Source organism: Apis cerana, linkage group LG2 (genome assembly GCF_029169275.1).
Source record: "Apis cerana isolate GH-2021 linkage group LG2, AcerK_1.0, whole genome shotgun sequence".
Lineage (NCBI taxonomy): Eukaryota > Metazoa > Arthropoda > Insecta > Hymenoptera > Apidae > Apis > Apis cerana.
Window position 1 is genome coordinate 12,857,458 of NC_083853.1, and position 24,187 is coordinate 12,881,644.

The window sequence follows — 24,187 nt, forward strand, 5'->3', positions numbered from 1 at the left end:
CGATCGGATGCGAGGGGAAACGAGTCAAAGATAGCGCAGCCGACTACGTTTCAGATATTTGGAACCTCTATTTCCTCTCGGTGGACGACCACGGGAAGAAAATATACCTTTATTGCCTCTATTTCTCCCTATGTAAATACGAACGATCGCGTTCTTCACGCAACGAGCGAGTTTTAAATTTTAAATTGGAGAGATATTTTCGAAAAGATTCGCGTTTATCCTATTGGGATCGGTGAAAAAATCGGCACCAATTACTTCCGACACCGATCCAATATATTCGTCGACCGCACACTTCACGTTCGAATTCCACGGATGCTCGACGATCGATCAACCACCGTCCAACTCTTCGATTGAGTCTTCCCAGCGACCGTACGTCTTTCGTCGAGAGCACTCTGACAAACCCGTTCGAGGCTTGTTCAGGAGATCTTAATAACGCGCGAAAATGACAATTTACGGGAGTTTGGAGAAATTTCGAAATTGCCCCGTTTACAAGTGACATCCCGTTTATACAAAAGGGATTCTGTATCTCTCCCCCCTTAAGAATCTCGGTATCGCGCGGTTGAAACGGGAAATCGTCGTTCGATCATCGATGAATCGACGGGCCGATCTTATCGATCATGCCACTTAAACGTAATAACCGTCTGGCAACAGTTCGCGCCAGTCGCTTGACGTTAATACGCGAAATCATACTTAATTAACTAACATCCGGCTAGATATTCGATAACCCGTTATCGACATTCCGAGCATAATTCGGGCTCTCGAAGCACGGAGGAGGAGAGAAACGGTCCGTTTCCGTCGAAATTCCACGGACGAAGCGAGAGCGAATCTTCTAATGCAAGCTGGATCAAGGCGACCGATCGAAACGGTTCTTAACACCAACGATATTTCTTAACGAGACGAGTGTGATCTTTAATCACGACGAACACGTCACTCGTATTAATACCTGTAGATTTAGTGCGAGGGCGGTTAGCAGTAGGCGCGCAGCATGCCGCGCTTAGGCACGAACTTAATTAGTATAATTACCGTTATTGGTCATCGGTCGCGGGGACACGTGCGCACGTGTTGTAACCGCAAATTAATTACGGCCTATCCGACTAGAACGACGCTGTGGAGCCACAATTAAACGCACTTTTCCCCGATGAGAAGAGCGTTAACGATTCTCGCCCGCGGCGATCGATCTCCGCGCCAGAGATCTCGCGAAAACCTTCCAAGACTCCGCCGATAATGTCGATATATACGAAACGAACTTGATTCGATCAATCTCGCGGGCGAAACGAAGATATTTCGTTTATCATCTCGCTAAGACTCTTAAGTTGCATTGTTTTTCGAGCAGAGAGAATAAACGGTGTATAAGCGCGCGTTGGACGCGGATAGAAATGCAACGGGGATGCAACAGCCGAAGGGAAGTTGCGGCCGCCACTAAATAACGATAATGTTACTTGCGCGACAGTTTATAACCAGTTTAGATGTAGAGATGGCGCCAAGAGAGGGGAAAAAATACAACAAAGGGGGACGATAGTGTATGCGGTAGGTGAATCGCGATAAACGGGACTCGAATAAATCGTCCACTTCGTTTATGTATATACATATATCACCCTTGTTCTAATGAGATATATCGTTAAGTGCGTTTAAGGGGGCAATTGTCGCAACAACTACCGTTCGCGACCGTGCACGTACGATACGCTGAGGGAGGATCGGAGTTTCGCGAAAGCCGAGGGAAAATTATCGTCGATCCATCTATGATATGCGAATTTTCAAGGAAAAGAGAGAAAATCGGGGATAATGTCGAGGTTTAATATCAGATTCGAACTACGAAAGATTCGAATTCCGCGAGCAAGGAGGGGGGAAATGTGCAAGCATCGTGGAAACTGAAAAGCGCGTGTTTACGTATTAGGGCGCGCGTTGATAAAGGTGCTGCAACCCTTTGCGCGGCGTTATCACGATGCGTCGATCAGTGGTCGAAAACGCGAGGAATGACAGCGATGGAAACTCGTCCACGATCAACCGTGCATCGTTCGCCAAAGTTTCCGCCCAATTACCGACGTACCCGCTTTAAAAGAACGTTAATCGGATTAGCCGCGGTCGAACGCGACGAGATATCGAGGAAGGAAAGACGCTCCCTTCTTCCTCCCTCTTTCTCTCTCTCTTCTTCACCCCTTTCACCCGTTGATCGTCGGTAAACGAGAATTTAAATCTATCAGGGAGGGGAAACTGGGTCCATCAGGACGGAAACGGGGGATGGAAAGAGAGGGGAAGAGAGGGTCGATGAATCGTGAAAAAAACAACGAGCTGGCGATCGGATTTATGGGTGAAAAGGGAGGACAGTTTTTTCCCCTTTTTTTGTCCCGGACGCCGAGATACCGCGTGCTCCATGCTAGCTGATAAGAATGGACGTGTAAGGTGGACGCAACATGCGGGTTGTATCAAGGATTTGATTAGCTTCGGAGCTCTTCCATTCAACGGGATGTTCTCAATAGCAATGTTCCCTCTTTACATCGGCTTGATCCACGCTCACGAAGCGAACCGAGCGACTTCAATTCGATTCGCGTTCCTCGATTTATAATTTCCGACCAGCCCCTGCTTGAACCGACTCGTTCACGAGCTATTCGTAAACACTGGATCTCCATTCGAAACTCTGCTACACGCCTGTGTATTCGAGACGTATCCGTGAAACTCGTTGGCTTATTTTCCGAGTGAATACGAATTTTTTCGTCCGTCTGTATACATCCTCCGATACATGTGTGTTCCTTTTTAATTTTATTTCGTTCTCCGTGCTGTATTTTATAAATATTTTTTTTTACACCGAGTAATTATAGATTCGCAGAGAAGAAAAAGTGAAAAAGCGTGGACAACATATGTATTAAAATAATTCCAGTCGAGGAATATTTCTAGCTACTTTTTATTCCAGTTTCTTTTTTTATTCCAGAGAATGAGCTTCCGTCGTCACCATCGCCGACACTGTCGGATGAATTTTATTTCCGAATTGCTCATTCGCCTCTCGTTTTCACCGAACACAAACAGTCCATAGAGATGGCGAAACATCGAATATCGAGTCGTTTAATTTCCAGGTGAAAGCCGTCAAATGCTTGGGATACTTTTCCAACCATTCTCCTGGTTGGAGCGCGGCCGATGATTGCGCCGCGGAATAAAACGTGCGCGAGGCGAGGGTGTCCATATCCGCTTTTCGATCCCTCTTCCAACTTTCACACACCGCAAGCCTAAATATCGGAGAGGCACGGCAGAACGCAATCAAACGGTGGACGCCAATCGCCGCCTCTAAGAGCGACGCTTTAGCCACGGCTATTCTCCGGTTTTGCGGCTTGATTGAGGGTTGCTCTCGATCCAGTGTCGATATCGAGCCGGTTTATTGTAGTGATTTAGAGCTTACACCGGTCGTTGCACCCTTTCATTCCTCGAATCCGGATGTTTTTCGCTTCATATCGAACGATAGTTCGACGCCTCGTTAAGATCTCGTTTCGATCGAGACAACGAAAGGAACGTGACCGCGAAACTTGAGCCGAAAAAGGCGGGATTATAACTTTGGATCGATCAAAGCCTATCTATCGGCCGGTTATCCGGGAAATTTCTTAGCGATCGAACGAACTAGGCTGCCTGCATTGTTAACTTTTCTATCCGTTTTACTCGAGCAAGATTATTTAACAAAGTATTATCATCGAACTTTGCTTCGAAATATGTTGGCGGGGATTAAGGGATGAAAGATTAACAGGAGAATAAATCGAAGAATCCGCGCGGTCGAAGATTAATTTAAAGATTATATATTTTTATCGAAAATTCCATCAAAATTATCAAGGAATCGAAGGATATGCGAAGAAGTTTACCAGAAGAAACGAAAATCCGATTTGCAATTTCTCCTTCGATCCAATAGTTATATGGTTTCGAAGATCCTGGGCGATTTTTCTTCTCGTCATTGGCGCAAAACTCGATTTATTGAGCTCGATACCTCGTTACGAAGCGACATCATGGCAAGGAACACGTGGTTTCCGATTCGTTTCTCCGACAGAAAAGCAATAATGATAACGGTGTTGTCGAGTTTACGACTGGTTCACGCGGAACGAAACACGAGTCCTCAAGTTTGGAGAAATCGAATTTTAACGAGAGGCATCGTTATTCTTTCTCGCGTTAATCGCATTCAAAGATTATAATACTCGTCGATTAAAACATTAAAATTCCTCCTCGATCGTATATCCCTCTGTTTCATTTATTATCTCTCGAGCATCGTGGATATTTGATAAACAATGGCGCAAAACAACGAAAGTCGTCGCCATTCTCTTCGAGCAACGCGTCAGAGGAACACGTTTTTTTTGTTCGTTTTTTTCCGTTCGAACACCCTCCAGAGGTGATATTCGTCGACAGCTTTCAATGGCACGCGACAAGGAGAACGAAAGAGGAAAAATCGGAGCGGAAGTAAATGAAATGCAACGGATGGAAAGGTTGGAGAGAAAGAAAGAAAGAAATAAAGAAAAAGAAGTGTCTCGTCGAAATCGAAAGACTCCTCGTGTGACGAAAATCGTGACGGCGAAAGTGATGGTGGAACAACGTAATGTTCACTCACTTCTCACGAATGACACTCGAATTTTCGCTTGCGAGAGACACAAAGTCATTAGCCGTGATTAAAAGCGCTCGAGCGATCTCAACCTCTGTCCTTCAATTGTGAAAACCTCGTTAAGCTATTGATATCGTGCTGCTAAGATTCAAGTGGATCGCTCGATCCGGCTTTTTCCGAAACGAGGATATAGTAATTTCCCAAGATGTTCGCGATCAACATCGGCTACTTCGTAGCTATTCCATGGAAACGGAACGCTTCGACAATTAACTTCTCTTCGACAATTACGCGAGTCTTTAGCCGAACTATTTTCAAATGTCCATTCAAGCCATTCAGAGACCGTGAAAATACGACAATCCATTTGCTCCGTGTATCTCGATATACGGAGCAAACTGCCTCGCTAATTCCGAACACAGGTTTAATTTCGAGTCCCTCTTCGCGCCTAGCGAGGCTCGAACCAAAAGCAAATCCCAACACTCGGTACAAATTAATAAGCTGGGTATAAGATAGCAAGGGTGAATAACGGGAAACGTGCGAATAGGATGAGATGAATCCCGCTTGAATTTCAATAAAGATGCAATGACCGTATGCACGACCCAGAGAGAGAGAGAGAGAGAGAGATAAAATGAAAAATGGAAGGAGCGACGCGAGAAAGAGGAACGGATAGGAAGATAAAGAGCGGCGAGGCGAGGCGAGGGAAGGTGGTATATTCGCTGTGGAATATTCGCCATTCCCTCGTAAATTGCGAAACGTAAATAGAAAAATACGCGCGGTATCGTTATACACACGGGAGGGGAAAGGGATGTGTGCATGAACGGAAAGAGAGAAGCGGCTTGCTTGAAGAAAATGCGAATAAGAGCACGAGGGGAGAGGAAAAAACGAGAGTCTACTATACACATGCCTGTGTATTCTTGGAGAAAGTTTTTAAGGAGAAACTACTACGTCCCGATAGAGATGTCAGTTTTGCGGAAATGGATGGGGCTCCGGTTCGGTTCTTCGTTCTTCTATCGTTGCATTATACCACCTTTGTCAACCACGAGTGGGTTAGCGACGCGTCGATGCGAGCCTCGGGCGTTTCTTCTTTCTTCTCGCCCCTCTCTCTCTCTCTCTCTCTTTCTCTCCAAGCTGTTATACGCTCGAAGGGAAGTACGGAGAAGCTTCGTCACGCGCCGCGACAGGTGCCTATCGATATCGAGCAAGTTCGCGAGCCGAGCCTTTTTCTTTCTCTCGAGATCAAAGGGGTCTTCTCTCTCTTTCTCAGCTTCGTTGATAATTGGAAAGGTTATTATCGTGAAGAAATGGAAGTCGAGAATCGAAAATCAGCGATACTCGAGGAAACTCGAGTCGCTTTCGAAACCGTAATCTTGATATTCCAGACGAGATCGCGGGGAGGATTGGAAGAGCCGCGAAAGGGACGAAATTACAAAGAGGAAGGGACGAGGAAGCACGTTTAAGTATGTGTTGTACGATGCCCTCGGAACGGAAGAATGTAAAAAATTTAATACTAATTTGGATTCGGTCACTACCGACACGCTTCTCGAATTCCCAACGGGGATAGGGATCCGATCGAGCGCAGTCTGGCTGTACATCTCCCGACGGCGGACGTGCACTTCGTCGAAGAAGAGATATAATCCGATACGTAACAGCAGCGGTGGAAGAAAAAGGAAGATAACGGGGGGAGAGATGGGAGGGAAGACCGTAGACGGTGGTACAAGGGAAGAGCATCCTTTGGACAGGCTAGCTAGCATCCCCCAGAGTGGACCGGCCGATAGATCTAAACCTTCTAACGCCGAGCACCATCGCCACTACTACTCTACAACACCACGGTACCGTGCACCACCCGTTCTGCCAACTACGAAATGGACCCAGGAGTAACGCGGCCGATAAATTTACCGACCAAGTTCGTTCCAACCTTCCGATCCGAGAGAGAGAGAGAGAGAACGGTGGTCTTATTTCCTCCTCGATGAAAAAAGAACAGCCGTTACTTGTATAGTTCTCTGTCTCGATGCTCGCCTCTCTCGATGTTAGTTACATCCAATACCCGTTCGATCTGCCGAAGCGAAGTATCCTCGAGGAAAATAGGCCAAATAGGGAAACTTTGTAAATGGAAGGAAAGGGAAAGAAAGGAAAAAAAATCGCGATTGAAAGGCGATCGACGGAATGGTTTGAAGGATGATTATCAAATTCAGCGGGGCAAGCAAGTGTCATCGAAAACGAGACGCGACACGCGTCAAAAATCGAGTTCCGGGCGAATGACGGACGGAGGACGCAACGCGATCCGTCATACGGCGAGGTGCACGCGCTCAAGCTGTGCTGCACGCGAACACTGTGTACACATTTGGCCGTGCGCATTTCCAGTCTCCTCCATCCACCTTTGACGGGCATAAATTCGATAACACCGGTGACGTAAATCGAACCGTTGCTAATTGACGATTCTGATGAAGAGAGTGGCCGCGGCTGTCTCGCGGAGGGCCATTCGTTATCTACTCGAGCTTTCGATATATCTCGTCCCCCGATCTTTCGAGACCAATTCGACGCGAAACAGAATTTTACTTATATCTTTGGCGTGAGAGAAGAATTGCTCGCTCAAGAAAAGAGAGGGAGAAAAAGTTAAGTCACTTTTTCTGCAGTCATATTTTTCCACCGGCCGAGTTTCACATAGATATTTTCCACGAGGTTTCGCGGGTAAAAGGTTCGGAATAATTCCGCCGGTCTTAATTGCAGTTTCGCCCGTTTTCGGACCCTGTAACATTAATTAGCCACCGCGAACGCACTTAATAACTCATAACGGGCGATTCCGTCTCCGCGAGTTAAAATTCCTTCCGAGAAGTCGATAACTAGCCAGCCACGGAGATGGGATAGGACTAGTTAGAGCGGGGGAGGGGGTGGAAGAGGCGCCATCGCCCTCTCTGGATTCCATTACGATCCTCGGCGTTTCCGGGCAGACGGTGGCCCGGAAAATGGAAAAGAAACAAATGGCAAATTTACCCAGCATAAATGGCCGTGAGAGTCGTGAAAATGGCGGGAAATTTACTTAGTTCCTGGGCGTGCCAACCGATCCAATTGCATAATTCCCGGGGAAGAAGCGAAACGGATCCTCGAACGTCAGAAATACGAACAAGTGGATATCCTCTTTTTTCTCTCCCCCATCCCTCTTTTCGCTTCGTCTTTCCGCCGGCTTTGTCCAATTCCCCCCTTTCCCTTTCCCTCGAATCGTGAATCGGCTCTTCCTCGATCCTTTTCTTTCCTATACATCTATTTATATATATATATATCGTTGTTCGCGGATCGCTTTCCAAATCGTGCAATTTAATTCGCGACAGAGTTTATAATCGATATATAGGTCTTCTCGATAAATTCGGTAAACGATTCTTCGAATTCTGGTGGGAATAGATCCGATAAAAGAATTACGAGGGGGGAAAACATGATTCTCGAAGTAGCTGGAATTAAACGAACCGACGTTGATTTAATTCCAAGTTTTTCTTTTTTTTTATCGACGTCTCGTTTAATCGACCGTTATTTAATAAAGATCGTGCTTCGCCACGGTACACGGCGTTGAAGCGCGAACAGCGCATTAATAATGCTCCGTTCCGTGGGGAGCATTTTTAATCGCGCCTTCTTTACCACTCGGCCGGATACCGCTTAATTATCGCGTTTCACAATTAACCCCTTGCTTTCGTCGCAATTTCGATCTCGAATCTGGAATATTAAAGGATCGGGGAAGGGAGGGAGAGATCGATGGGAAGGAGCGATCCGGTGAACGGCTGAACGCGACGGAACAAACAATCCTTCTGTCCGACGATTGTCTACGATTCGAACGCACGTGACAGCTCGACACTTTCTTTTTCGAGAAGATGAACGCGAACGAATAATAAATTTCTCCTTATTTCCCGCGCTCCAACCATCTTTTATTCACAAGGTTTGTTGTCTTTCGACAAAAATAAACGATGATACGTTCAACCAACGTTTCGATTACGTAAGAAATATACACGATGCATGTGGATATCTAGGAATCTCGTATCACGCTTCATCTATTCCCGGATTTCACAAGATTTGAAAACAATGGGCTCGATTCGCGCACGTGTCCACGTTCTCTCGAGCGGAATAACCTGAATCTGTCCAAGTCTAGCCCTTAGCCATCAAAAATCTTGCCGATCTCTGGGTAGTCTTAGATATCGAAGCAGGCGACGCGATACAATCGGAGATTTCCCTATCAAAGTGGAAATCGCAGGAGCGGTCATCGGGCGATAATCCAGTGGCGCATCGACAAAGGTATCGGTTCGTGAGCGAATCTCGGTGATTGGACGGAGAGATTTGTCGCATAGGGAACGGAGGAGAAGCCGAGGAATTCGAACTCGAATGGAAACTCGTCTACGTGGGATACACGGCTCGATAGTCGAATCTGTCAGCCCGAAGAACCGGTGTGCAACACCTGCCCAAGATCTACGTCACCATTCCCCTATCCGATCCAACGTGATCCCTCTCGTGTCGCGAGGGACACACGCGCGTGTTATCCGGCCGGAGGACGGAAGATCGCATCGCAAAGGCAACCGCTGCTAATTCCATCGTCCGGAGTAATTATGCAAGTATAAGCTGTCCTGGTGGACGAGAGCGGGACAGGTCTGGAAACTCTGTCGGCGTTGATAATCGGGAGCGGACGTTGAAATCTATCCACTCGGAAACGCGTTATTGTCCCCAGGGTTCATAGGTGGGCCCGCCTTCGCTCCGCATCTGCGGAGATGGATTCGGTTGATAAAGCGTAAGAACGGTGGATTACGCTGCGAGGGGATCGGCGCTCGTCTCTCGAAAGCGCGCTGTTCGAATTCGATGGGACGGATGAATATCGTCCTCGACGGGGAACAAACAGGGGAGATTCTCCGAGGTATCGTTTCGAATCGTTCGATAAAGTGGCCCGTGAAAAAACGTTCCGCTGCTCGTTTCGCCCGTCTGCAAACGTGAAAAAAATAAAAATCATGGAGCGAGAAGAGCGTTCGACCGTTTCACGAACGGACGGCACGCGTCACCGGTGACGTCAAAAGCACGGGACGTCGTCGAAATATCGCGGAATAAAATTTCGCGGCCGCGTGTTGCTGGTCGGACGAGCACAATCGCGTTACACAGGAAGAGAGGGGGAGGGAGGAGAAGCACGGCACGGGCCGGGTCTGAACCAAAAGTTGCGAGGAATGAAAGCACGTGATCCGTCGGGGTTTGAAGTTTCTCGTATCCGGGAGGAATTGCTTGGTTATCTTGGAAATTGAATAAGGTCGGGGGAATGAGGAGAGGAGCGGGATAGGCGAAGAAGGGCCGGGCCAACGTGAAATATTGAAATGCGTGCGGTGGGGAGGGTTGGAGAGCGGGGCATAAAAATAATTACGCTGATAGAAGGGTGGCACGATGCCAGCCGCGGCATCGCGACCCTTGCCAAAACCGGATAGCCCGTTGTTGCGTCCGGATGTATTATTGGACGAGAACAGCGAGAACAATGGGGGTGTGGTGATGGAAGAGAGATGGACACGCGAACAAATCGAGACGAAAACACGGTTTGGGGGGAGAGAGAGAGCATATGACGAATCGTCGGCCGTGCGCCGCTTTTTATTCGCGCCACCTGCTTTCCCCGCGAGGTTCAACCTCGTTTGCTTGCTTTTGCGCCGACGAAACGAACCGCGGAAACGGTTTCCGTTGGCCTGGCCTGGCGCGCACTTGCTCGCGGCCCCGAACCATCGTGAAATATTACTCCGAGCTTTAGCACGTGCTTCAAGATTTATTATGCTGAAAAGGAGGAGCGAAGCTTTCCGCGCGGGACGTCGGTAAGATAAAATTGCCGACACGTCGAATCGACGTTTCACCGCTGATGATTGTATCGGCCATGAAAAAGTTTCCGGATCGATTTCTCTTTGTCGTTTTCTTAACGACGTTCCGAAAATGAATGCGCGTTGAAAAAGATTCGATGACGAACTTTCGACAAATTCGAATACGAGAGTGAATGTTGAAGAGAGAGAGAAAGAGAGGGAATTGTGGATAAATGGATTTAAGAAGATGGATCGTGTATTAAAATATCTTGCGCCTATTCGCGACGAAGGCAAAAAAGTATTCCTTTTCCAATCGTGTACGCGTTTTGTTTCGGAAATGCTAATCGTCGGTTAAGCCGCAAAAAAGCAGCGATACCATCGAGCCGTGTCCATTTAAACGGTTTAATGCCCAAAACTCGATGCGCGAAAACCTCGGGATTCTCGTGTGTCGAGCACGGGGGGATGGATATAATAAAAACGTTTCGAGATCATATTCCAATCAATTTGAAACGCCATTAAAAACGAGCGTGCATCGAATCGTGCTACAATCTATGTCTGATAATTAACGGTAACCGATAGAAAAATTGATCGACAAAGCGACAAAGCGACGGTGTGTAGCCGGGAATGAAAAAAGGTTGGTACAACTGGACCAGGGCGAAACCGGGCCAGTTTCTGGCTTCCATCAATGAGCACCTGCCGATGATTAATTGCTCGTAATTAGTCGGGTCGATAAGCGTGGCGAGAGCGTGATTTTATCCCCCTCCATCGGCAATTTATCAACGATTTATCCCATTTTCAAGGGGGAGGAGGGAGGGCTTCGACCAACTACCCTAAGAAAGATTCACGTCGGTCGGGAATATCGCGTGCGTTAACGCGACGGAGCATAAATTATGAATAATTGCGGATGGTGTCTGGCGAAGGAGTTGACTAACCGCGGCAAGTGAATAGTTTCGTTAGGGATGGTAATAAATCGTGCCACTCGTTTCTCTCCTTCGAGTATATCGGTTTAATCTTGAGAAGAGGGGTTAAGTGAAAATCACATCTCACACGCGTAGAACGACGCGATGACGAATTACGAATTACGGGATCAAACGAACGATATCGATCAACGCGCTACAGGTTGTCGAACGAATAACGAACGAGGGGATCGAGAGGGATCGCGTTCAAAGTTCCTGACGAATCTTGTGAAACGCGGAAAGGAAAAATATAAAAAGAAAGATCCTCTCGTCGTCGAATTAAATATAATTAATTGAAAAGCTTATCCGACGCAACGCCGCTTTTTATCACGTTGAAACGCATTATCGGCAGCCCGTACGTTCCAATTACGGTAACACGATCTTCCATAGGACGCGACGTTGCGGTTAATGAATATTAAATTAGCACAGGGCGACGAAACTCGGACTTCTCCGCACGGAACATCCGTTGAACACGAGAGGATGTTCGTGAAGAAGAGGGGAGCAGAGATACATGGGGAAAGAGGGAGAGAGAGAGAGAGAGAGAGAGAGTGGGTCGATGTGGCACCGGCGGTGGACGTGGATAAATTTGCTCGAGTCGAACAAGTTGAAAGCGGGGAGGGTAGGTTAATAGAGAAACTTCAGGTCCGACTCGAAGTCGCGCGGCGGATACTTTGATCTACGCGACAAGGGCGGAATATAATGTATCAGGATCACCAATTGGATTTTCTGATCAATTAGCAGTTAAAGCCAAACTAAGTGTCTGTCGCGGCGGGTTAAAGTTTCGACCGGCCAAGTTACGTGGACTCGCGATCGGTTAAGCCGCTCCATCGATATCGCGTCCGCCATCGCCATCACCTTCCGATATCATCCCTCCGACTTCGTATCGTTCGCCGAACGGAATCACGATGCGCTCGACCGCATCTTCCTCTCGATGCAAAATCGAATCGAGAATCGTTTTAATCCCTGCCCGTCTTATCGCTCCCCCCGTTCATCTCGTCCACTATTCCAACCGACGATAAACATCGCCCTTCCCGCTCCAACCTGGACAATTTAAACTAGAAATCATAACGGAGACAGGTTTTATTTACTCGTCCCCGTTCGAGTACGTGATCGTCGTGAATAGCGAATCGGCTCGATACGCGAATGGAATATCGAAAAGTCAGCGTACCGTTACTTTTGTCTCCCTCCTCCATCCTCTCGATATATCCATTCCTCGATATATACGTGTCTTCTCTTTCTCTTTCTCTCCGTTCCCTTTTTTCTTCCCTCTTTTTTTCCCCTTTTTCGGCTTTAGTCCGTCCGTCAATCTCGTAACTCGGCGTCGAATCGATACACGGCGGGGTTTTGGATACACGGGGTCGAAAACCGAGGCCGGGTTCTCCCTCTCCTCGCTTTATTTATGATTTTGTTGACACGGAAGCGTGTACCGTTGACGGCCGACGCGAGAAATCCAGGCGGTCCAGATCGAGAATATAATACGCGGCCGAGCACAATGGCGGCGGTCCGATTGCTCGTTGGCCCGCGTTTTGCGGCCGTAAACGGCTCGGCCGCGTTTGCCCAACCGTGATCGCCGGCGCTCGAGCTGACCGTAGAAAACGCGCGCGCCAATCCATTCGATTCGTTCCATACATGCCGCTCGGATTCGCTGTTATTTTATCACGCGTCGACCCCTCCCCTCTCAATTATGAATTATTCACCGGCCGCCAATTACGCCGGATCGAAAATCGGAATAATCGTTCGATCCTTCTTCTCGTCCTTCGTTGACGATCGCGAAACGTTCACTACCGACTGTCCTTTGGAACAGGACTCGTCGTCTCCACGAGTTTCAAACATATTTTCTCTTCTCTTATTATCGAATAAGCTCTTATTATTGAATATATAAATTACAGCTGCACGGACAGTTTTGAACGAGCTATTCGCTTTCGCTTCGTATGCTTCTTTCGCTTGCCGCGAAAAATAATAATAAGAACGATCGAATCTTGTTAAAATTACATGGACATGGGTTTAAATACGAGGATTTCTCTAGGAAGTTTGGTTTAGAAATTCAAAGAAATTCAAAGGTTCGAATCGTGGAGGAGGATCGTGCGCGGAAAGTTTCCGTTCCGATTGTTATTCTTCCATTTGGGCGGTTAATAATCATCGGTTGCCGGCCGGACTGGAAAGTGGAGATTAGCAAATTATCGATTCCCAGGCTTTGGGAGATTCGTTCCAGGCGGGGCGAACAAAAATAGGGAGCGGAACGCTAGCCGAAAGGGGAATTGAATGCGCCGTTTCTGCATACGCGGCACAACGCCACCTCTCTTGATTCACTTTGGCCAGGAAAATATTTGAAAATTTACGATCGGATCCGGCGCCCTCCTTTTCTTCCCCCTTTCTTCGACTCGGCCATCTTCGTCTTCCCCTCTTTTTTCACCCAACCCCGTGCTGAGTCGACCAGAACCACCACTACTCGGCAATTACTCTTCAACGATCGTTGCGAGCAAACGGGAAACAATCCTCGAGCTTGTAGACAGAGGTTGACCACCGGTTACCAGCCGTAATCACGAGCTTGGGAATTCGAATCTTCAGGTGTACGGGATCCCTTCAACTCTTGCCCGGTTTAACGAAACTCTTGCGTACATTTGTAGACGTAGACAAATATTGGCAACGGCGAATGCGAAAAATTAATTTTCTTTCTCGACGGTATTATAAATACCATCGAATATTGAAATGGGATATCGATCATCGCCGGTATCGACATTGACAGAAACCAATTAACGTGACACCTAATTCTATAAAGAAAAAAAAATCGACAATTAAACATGTAACAGCTCGACTGCGAATTTTCGACCGCTTGTCGAAACTCGGCCAGAACGAAGTTACACAATCGCTGGAACGAAAGCGGATCCTTAAGCAAATCGCGTTCGCCTTTTCATATTCCCGAATCGAGGCGGTTGGAATATCAAATTTGCTTTTTAAGTGGGAAACATGTAATATATTTCGTCCCGGTGGTCGTCATGGCTCCCTCTCCCTCTCTTTTTCTCTCTCTTTCTCTCTCTTCGAGAATCCGACATAGCGCGGGATATACGTGACGGCGCAGAAAACGTCTCCCGGCGATATTCGAAAGGCGGGCGACGCGATATCTCGGCGTCGTAGAATCCAACGAGCAAAAGGGGAGGAAGAAGGAGGAAGAAGAGAGAGAAGCTCTCCTATTGAACCATACATTGAGTACGATCTCCGAATTTTGACGCACACGCGACTCCTGAAGGGAATTTGAATTCGCGCTATCGACCTATCCCTGAACGCTCGCGCGTTTAAAATTCACCGCGCTCTATCCACCCCCTCCCCATAACCTCCCACGTATACGTATAATCGATAAGCACCGCTGCTCGAAAACGAATCTCGCGTAACACGCCTAACATCCCCAGTATCGGGCGAAACCGAGGCGTTATCTTGGCGTGGCTCGGGGAACGGAGGGGGGTGGGCGCGATCCGTTTAACGCGCGAGGAAGACGGGAGGACGCGCGGGTCAATTCGCGAGGAATTCGCGGGGAATCGAACGTGAAAAATTGATGGAATATTCGAAATGGAGGATGGATCCGGCATCGCGTTGATTACAATACAACAGCGCGGAGGGGGATATGCATATGCACTTTGGAACGTCTACGCATCCGCATCGCCAGTTGGAAATCCAATATCGGCGAGCACCGTTATAATCGAGCGGTATAACCGATATCGGCGGGGATGGGCCAATAACGAGCCAATAACCCCCTTTAGCTTACCATCCACGAAACGCATATATGAAATTAGCATAGATTCTCGTGCCGCGAAGATCGGCCGTATTGCGTGTGTATACGATGTATTTCTGCTAATGCAGTCGAGGAAAATCCGAACATCGGTGTTTGGCGACGCGTAAACGCGTATTCGCTTGCGTGTAACAACCGTTCCGCGCGTATTCCTCCGATACAATGGCCGGTCATCGATGCCGGATCGTGTCGATATATGTACAACGGGGGTTATATACCGTATATAACACCGTTGAAACAACAATCGTTCCACTCGATTCCGAATCGCGCTCCGTTTTTTTTTTTTGCGCTCCCTTTCCTTCTTCGAACGTGAACGAAAAAAAACTTTTAAACGAGATTGAAATCAAGGCCGATTGTACGTCTTCCTATTCGGCCGATCCCTCGGTGTTTCCTCGATTCGATGCTTCGTTGCAATAGCCGAGGAAGGAGACGCGAAATAAGGAGGCGAGACAAGATCTTTATAATTTTGTTTCCTTCCTTCCTCCTCCGGTGGAAGTTGCGACTCTTAAAACCGACTCGAAAAAATTTCCAAAAGTTCACCGCACCTCGAGCGATTTATTTCATCGACTGCATTATCATCGCGAAAAACGGTCCGCTCTGCGAGCCAACCGTTTTGCCGCAACGCTTTCAACACGAATCAGCAAGCTTTCGTCGTGTATGTGTTGTTGTTTTTTCTTTTTTTTTTTTTTCCTCCGAAATCACGGCTGCCGGTTAAATCACCCGATAAAATATCGTCGAAATCCACTCGTTCCCCAAACAAAACATTATCGAATGAAATTAAAATTTCGCGTCTCCATATAAATTATGAAAAAAAAAAAAAGAAAAAAGAAAAAATCAACAAAATACATTATCCGATTATCCGATTGCGCCAACGTTCAAACGAAACGTTTTAATTGCTGATATTTCATCAAGCTGATATCATTCGACCGTGTTAACCCGACAAAATTCACAATTCCGTGGCGCGACGTCGTCTATAAAAATCCAATTGAATTGAAAACGGGGTCTGTTGGTTGCGACTGTCCCCGACTTTCGACGTGTCACTTAGTCGTATACGTGCATCTCGTGCCGTGCAAGTTATGGTCAGCCAACGTAACTAATATTCGCGTCTCGAATTTATCCGCCGACCTGTCCGGGCTTTATTCTCCTGGTGTTGCTCTCTAGTTTGCCTTTCCGTATCTATTATGCCGTGGCCACCACGAAAATGATCCCTCTGGAGGAGAAAGTTTCGGGTTAGCGAGCGTTGTCCCGAGGATAAGCTCGATTAACGTTAAAAGACGAGAACAACGAGACGTTGCTACGAATTCGTTACGATGGCACACGTCGCGACGACATCTGCGGAACGCAGCTGTCGCCTCGTCAAAGATGGATCCAACTTTGCCCGAGAATCGACCAGGATACGGTTTAAACATCGTTGTTGGAAAAATGTATCGAGAGTAAAAATATGAATGAAAATCTTTGGAAAAAGATCTATCGGACTTTTCTCGACGATGGAAATTAGTTTTATAATATTTACTCGTCTTCGATTGCTCGTAATTTTAAACGAACGCGAAAGTACAAAGTGCTTTCTACTGCAGAGTTGGAAACGAGGATTCCAAGATCTCTAAATAGTTCGTAGCTCGAAGAGAATCGATCATCTTCGTTCGACGAAGAAAAATACGAATCGACGAATTTCGAACGGTGTTGCCACGACGAGGAATCGTAGACGAATCGTAGCCGGCAATACGCTAATGGTTTCATTTGGTTATTGGCCGATTGACGAGGCTCGTAAAAGGCAGGATGATCGGAGCGCGTGGCGAAGCGAGAGGAAACGATCGTAAAGCCACGTGGATGGAGAACGATTGGCCAGATGCACTGGCGCGGTGCACGCAGTAGAATAGATAGAACGCAGCTCATTAATGTTGTACCGCGATAGCACCTGCTCGCAGCTGATAAGTTCACATGTGTTCGCGCGTGGCCTCGTACGCGCCTCGACTCGCCCCACCTATCTCCGATCTCCACCATCTCTTTCCACCCATGCGTAGCTTCAATCTCTCGTCCTCCCTTCCGCGATTCCTTCGTCCGTTTTCGTCTATCTTTCGCGTACGACCGCGATTGTGCAATTCGTTCCAACCACCCTCTCGTCCATTTATCGCGATCCCGTTACGTAAAGTTTCGAATCAGCGTGAATCATCAACCGTCCGAACGAGCGATACGACGTAAACGAGACGATATTATTAATTTTCGCGAAATTAGCGACGAGTTAATTTCGAAAGCGTTCCAAGTTGAACCGAATGAAACGTCGCGATATTCGATCGATTAGGAATGGAACGACGTCGCTTGATCGCGTATCCCCTCGTCGGAATTAACGAGTCAACTTGCACGCCCCAGCCAACCCCTACTAGGATCGGTAACGATCCTCGCGCAGCCGTTGACAATATAATTATCCGAATAACGGGACAGGGCGTCTCTAATTATCCGGATTTGGAGGAAATTCGAAAGGGTGTCGAGCGAAGGGTGTACAAAGCGAAACCGTATAATCAGAATGATCGCAGGATCTCTAACGAATACGATACGAAACCGGCAAAGTCGGGGGGAAGAGAGGAAGCGCGCAAAATCTCAGGGATCGTTCGCAATCCGGACACTGCGACATCCATTCAATTAAGCAGGGATGCAGGGGACGAGCACTCGGGGAATAGTCGGGGGTTGAAATATTCCCCGGGCTTCTTTGCCGCGCCGCGTATCGGCACAGGCCCCGCGCTCGACGCCGCGTGCCACGTAACACGGCGTAACACATATTACGCCGCCGCGCCAGTTATAAATTGGATCGCGGCGTATGCATTATTCATGGTTCCGAAGGGCGTCAAAGCTCTTTGATTCATTTCGTATCCAACCGGTAGACAGGTGAACGAACACCACGCCTTCTAAGACCGCCACCTGACAGACGCGTCGGCTTCATCCACGCGTGTGTATCGTCGTCGTCGTCGTCCCGCCCATCCCTCCATTCACCGCCATTTTACCATCACGCTGCGTTTCCGCCACGCGCGATGAAACGATTTCAGATATATTTAAATTCGCGAAATCGATGAAATTGTTCTTCCATCGTACGTGCACCGAACGTCGTTAGCACCAGCCAGCGAAAAATTTTATTCTTACTCCATTCTACTGATTACTACCATTTCGCCGGACAAGTGTGGAGGGAAAACATCTGAAACAAATCGCAATTTTTTCCACCGTTATAGCAGGTGGATTCTACTCGGTAAAGACGAGCGGGTGATGGGTAAAGTTTGAAAATAAATTTCCGGCCTTTTCCCGCGTAGGATGAACGTGTCGGGTCAAGGTGGCGGCGGAGGGGCGCGATGATTTTATTCGAGACAGGCCCTGCCTCGTCCCTCGCTCGGCCACTCACCTGCACCCTTCCGTTCCCCGGGCGAAGGCGCGAATTTATTGCCTCGGTGAAATTGAGCACGCTGCGTGTACACAGACACGTATACGAACACTCTTTTAATCCGGAACGCAATTATGCCGGCATTTTCTATATTCCCTTTTTGAATGTAGATTTACAGGCCCCGGCTCCACAATGTGCTCCACCCCGCTTTCGAGGATGCCGCGCCGGTTTTCAGACCGGAGAATTATGAGCATCCTCCCCTCTCCCCTATCCTCGAGCTGTCGTGCCCCAGCTTTCGAGGATGCACCGGTGTTTACACCGAATGTAGATTTCGGGCCGCACCCTCGTTTATCCAAAGACATATTCGCCGTAACCGAGCCGTCTTCGCCCGTGTCGGGACGAAACTTCCTCTCGAGCTTCGAAGACGGTTTATCCGAGACAGTTTCGGTTTATGGAAAGATTAAGAGAGATTTCCCATAGAAGAAACTCGACTCGAACGCTCGTTAAACCGCGAATAAACCACGTCCCTTTACGAACACGGGATGGATGGAATATTATTTATTTGTTTATTTATTTATTTATTTACTTATTCGAGATGACGAGGAATTGGCGAGGGCATCGGATGTTTGGAAGGAATTCGTTCGTTGATTCTCAGACGATTCTCCGCGCCGATCCAGACACTGGACGAAGAATGGAGAGAACGGGTGACAAGAAAATTGTCCGCGGGACAGCAATCGGTGCACCGATAAAAGTTGGAAATCCCGGGCTAGGATTCGACCGCGCGCAAGCTCTAACTTTTCGCCCGCCACCCTTCCACCCCACCTGCTCGAAAACTCATCCTTGTTTCCAACTATAAGCTTACGCATTCCTGAAATTGAATCTCGCGGACCTTATCGATATCGGCCCCTCCCGTGGAATTCGGATTGCATCGCGAGACCGGGATAACGCGTTTCCACATTTCAATGGAAACTGGAAACTTGTGTGCACGTGCCGGTGTGTGCGTGTGTGTGTGTGTGTGTATTTCTGTTATTTTCCACTGATCCCCTGTCGCATCCCGTGGCTCGGAATCAAGTTTCGAAAACATAGATAATTCATCCGTTGACTTTGCTGAAAACTAACTTCGAACCGCTTAAATAATACAACGCATACGCGATGAGAGGCAAAAAAAAGAGAGAGAGAGAGAGAGAGAGAGAAAATAGCGCACTCGTGCAACTTTTAACTTGGCGCAATGTTTTCAGCAACAGCGAGGCACCTAGTTTAATAACTAGCCGGGCTCGCGCTTCCGTGCACGGATTAACGAACGAAATTTATTACGCGACCAGAACGGTAGAAGGGAAGAAAATGTTCCCTATCCATTCCGGTGAACGGAGGAGGAAGCTTAATGAACGGTAGCCGTTCAGTTATCGTTACGCGGAAGGAAGAAGCCGCGTCGAAAATACGAGAGCGTCTTCTCGGATCTTTCTAATTTATGATTCTCTTCTACGAGCGGCCTTTTACCGGCCATCGACGACACGTTAATTTGCATTAATTATATGCCAGTTGTTGAGCAACCGAAAAACACGTTGCGCGTAAAAGTAAACGGATAGACGCTTTCTTCCACTTCCTTCCTTCGTTCGTCTCGCGAGAGGAGGTCCCGTTTTTCGAATTTTGTCTTCCTCGAAGAGATGTGTGTACACGATAAATTGGATAACATCCCGCATTCGCAATTTGTTTAATAATACGCGAAATACATGGGAATTATACGCGAAACTAATTGCAATTAAATAGACGATTTTTGAAACGGTCCCGTGCCGAGCCGTAATGAGGGGATGATGCTTTAGCGCGGAAATAATTGCATCGTCGATATCGTTATGCCAGTTCTTTGTATTTGTTGTGCCAACAGCGTGGATTATTAACGTTGTTCACCCGTATATTATACCGTTCTCCGTGCATGATGTAATTATCGATACGAGAAACTAATATTTCAACGGAGAGGGGCCGCGTTGCCCGTTGTTCCTGATTAGCGCGTAAAGTTCGGCCCGTAACCGGCTCGTTTCACGGGAATTATTCACGGGGGTTAAATTTCTACAGAATGGCTCTGTTCGATGCGCGATTCAAAGGCGACGCGCGCCTCCTCGCGTTATTACGTATTCGCATTTAATGTCGCGACGATATTATTCTCGGGACGAAAAAAGCCGTGTGGGGAGATAATAAAAATTGACAACGGGATTCGCGCAACAGCCTATTGGCCAGGTGTTTCGAGCAACGCGTCGTCGCTCGACGTTATTCGCAATGCTTGCGAAACGCGTTGAAAATAAAATTCCTCCGCCCGCATCGAACAATATTCCATTATTCCACGAATGCACTTACAACGAATTCGCGTATTGTCCCTCGAAAACCTATCTGCGCCGCGGCAAAATAGTTTTTTTTACAAGCTCGCCGCGGTATCACGGATCGTAACGAACGTGGGTGGCGAATATGCGGTCGGGATCGGTGGAAAAAACGATGGAAAATTGCAGCGCCCGTGCACGCCCGATCCCCAACCAATCCGCGTTCCCAACTTTGGAATAGAAACGATTCCGCGGACGGCTAATTTTCCCCCGTTGTCCGATCAACGAACCAATTACGGGAAATACGTACTCTCCCCTTCTGCTTTCGAGAATTCAATAAAATTCCGAGCATCGAATCGCCAAGATTTGCACAAGGGTTTAGAATCGAGAACGGTTAGTGTCGCGATATCTCGATGAAGGGGCATCGACGATACTCGATATGCCCGATATCCCCCCAAAACGGACCGTGTTTCGAGCACAGTTACAAGTACAGGAGCTGCGGTACGGGACGTAGGTGAACTATGAGGTCGATAACTGGCGTGTTAAACGTTGACGCGTCAAGTTAACGTGCTCCTGGTTTCGTTGCTTATGGAAATCGCCCGATCGAATTGCTCGTGAATTAAATAGAACGATAATTTCCGCGTGTTTTCCTACCTTGTTTCCCATATATATATATATAATTACATCTCGATTAATTGGATCGTGATCGAAAACACGGTCACGTACGTTTACGAGTAGTAAAAAGGATTAGCGATTTTCGAGAGCGCGGTGGCGCGTGAAGCGGGAAGAGAATGCCGGGAGAATAATAATCGGGAGGGGAGGGGGATAGAAATCGGGTTGATTTGGTTAAAACGAAAATGGGTGGAAACCTTTGAGGTTTCGTCCTGGCGACGACGATTAATCGGCGAACCGAGCGTGTCACCGGTTCACCGGAACTGGTAACGGGTTTAATATCATAAATCGTGGTTTCAAACGACGCGACCGGGGAATTCGCGTCGCGTAAGTAGATTATTCGATATATGAAACAGATTACGAAAGTCTATCGGCCGTCTCCTTCTCTCGCGAGATAATCCGCGTGATCGATCATCCGCGCTTCGCCCCACGTTACGTTGTTTAATATACACGCAGTGGGTCGTGTATCGGTTATATTCGTTACTGACGTCATTTCGTAATTAGATCGCGCGCATGTTTGGGGAGGGAGGGAAAATTATATCTTTTTTTCACGAAATTTATTCCCCTCGGATATTTTGCTCCGCGCATTCCGCGTATTTTTCCATTTTTTTAAATTTTTCATAAAACGCGATATATCGTCCGCTAGTTTTCATCCTCTTTCGATATTTCAAAGACAATTTATTACGGTCATTGTTTGATGCTAGAATATTTGTCAGATTTTTTTTCCCCCCCTCCCCCTTTCGCTGAAAATATGATACGAATACGAGTGTTTCGATACACGCTCCTACGAGTCGGTAAGAACAATTTGAAACCGGAAAGAAATCCGATAGCCTCGCGTAGAGAAATGTCGGAAAATTGAAAGCGAGAGAGATAGAGAGAGAGAGATGCAAGGAACGACGTTCTCCACCGAATAAAAAAAGAAATGCCCTTTTGCGGACAGAACTACTACTCGAAAGCTTTAGATGATCTCGCGCGGCATCTATTCACTCGGACGTTACTTTTCATCGCGCTCGTTTGAAAAACTCGCGTTTTGCACAACGGTCGAAAGAAACTTTCCTTTCTCGCCGATACTCTTATGCCTCTTATACGCTCTATTAGATTATCGTGGTTTCTTCTGTGAGATTATGGAAGAAAGAGGGAGAGAGAGAGATAAGCGAGCAAAAGCGAAAGCTCTTTGTTCCTGCCCCCGGGAACAGAATGCAATTTTGTCGCGGCGTTTTTACTTGCGACACGTTTGACGCGTGGAAAAGCTCGACGCCGGCGCTGAAACTCGCCGCGCCCGCTAACCTACATTCCTCTTCACGACCTTCCCTGCGTTATTGAATTTCGACGCGCGACCAAATTCCCGGGCTTCGGCTGAATTTACATTTAATCCCGACCAACTTGCTGAATGAATAAACAAACGCCAAAGTGATATTTCTCGCGAAATCCTTTGCCGCAAGGTGGCCTTCAAAATCTTTCAAAGAATAAAACCAATCTATCCGGATCTTCAACACGAGCCGAGGAAAAAGTTCCACCCTCAAAATTATTCGACCGTGGTCATGATGAAAGCGGAACAATTAACACGACAAATCTTCCTGCATCAATCGAGCAAATACACCGATAAACGATGAGCGAAAGAAAGGGGACACAAAGACACGAATTTTAAAGTAAGCTATCCTTGCATTGTGCAATCATTTCGCTTAATCATTCGATCGACGCCCTCCCCCTCGTTCAACTTTCCTCTCAGTCAACAACGTCAACAACTATAACAAGAATCTTTACGCAGAATACTTGGAATACTCGAACAAGCATCCAGCCAAGAATCTCTTCCACGTCCCTCGGGCGCAACGCTGCGCGCGCAAAAAAAATGCGATGTCCGCGGATGGAGGAGGAAAGAAAGGGAGGAAGGCCAGAGCGAGATAAAAATGCGATAAAAATAGTAGGTAAACGGCCGCGGAGGGCGTGTTCCCCCGACTCGAAGGACCCCGAAGACGAAACTATTCCGCCCCGTCGAATTCAATGCAGCCACGCGGATTCCTTCGCATGCATATATTCATGGACGGTATGCGCATAGTTTGGCGCGCGTGCAGATGCAGCGGGATAGACGCGACGCGAATTTATAGTCGCGCGTCAAAACGTAGGGCGCGCGCGATCCGCGCGAGCTCGCTCGACACCGCGAGCCCCGATCGATCCCCCGCCTCCCTTCGTGGCTGTCGTCTTCCCCTTCGCATACCCTCCACGCGTGGCTTTCTCGAGTGTCCCGAAAGACGCTGACGGGACGAGTGGAGGAGGAATGGAGCGGGAACCGTTTTCGATACTCCTTCGTGTCCTTCGCAGCTGCCGCTGCGACACGTCGCGCGACTATTCCGTCCTCTCTCTTCGAATCAATTTCGCCGTTCGACGAGTATGCACGCGAAAGTGGGCGAGGAAGACGAGGAGGAGGGATATTTTTAGGGGATATATTTTTTTCATGAAGGTGATCGTTGTTGGATCAGAAATATTTTACGTTACGACCAAGTTCTTCGCTCGAAAAAGATCGAACGAAAGAACGTTATACAGTTTATAAGAAGATTTAGGAACGAGCATTTCGACTTTACAACGCGTGGCACGAACGAAACCGTGTTGAGCGCAACGCTTAAACGGTTAAACGGTTGGCCAGTTCTTCCGAGTGTTCCGCCTTTTAAAAGAAACCTTGGATTTCTCGCGACGTTAACCAAATCGTCTTGAACAAAGCTTTTTTCTTTACAGCCTGGCAACACAGCCTGGT

At 47.7% G+C, this 24,187-nt stretch overlaps 1 protein-coding gene and 1 long non-coding RNA gene across 8 annotated transcripts in view; one reads left to right on the forward strand and one right to left on the reverse strand.

Moving 5' to 3' along the window:
* The window catches only part of LOC108002836 (tyrosine-protein phosphatase 99A), a 316,308-nt gene that overhangs the window by 177,442 nt on the left and 114,679 nt on the right, over positions 1-24,187 (forward strand). The window lies entirely within an intron of this gene.
* The window catches only part of LOC108002837 (uncharacterized), a 268,276-nt gene that overhangs the window by 159,544 nt on the left and 84,545 nt on the right, over positions 1-24,187 (reverse strand). The window lies entirely within an intron of this gene.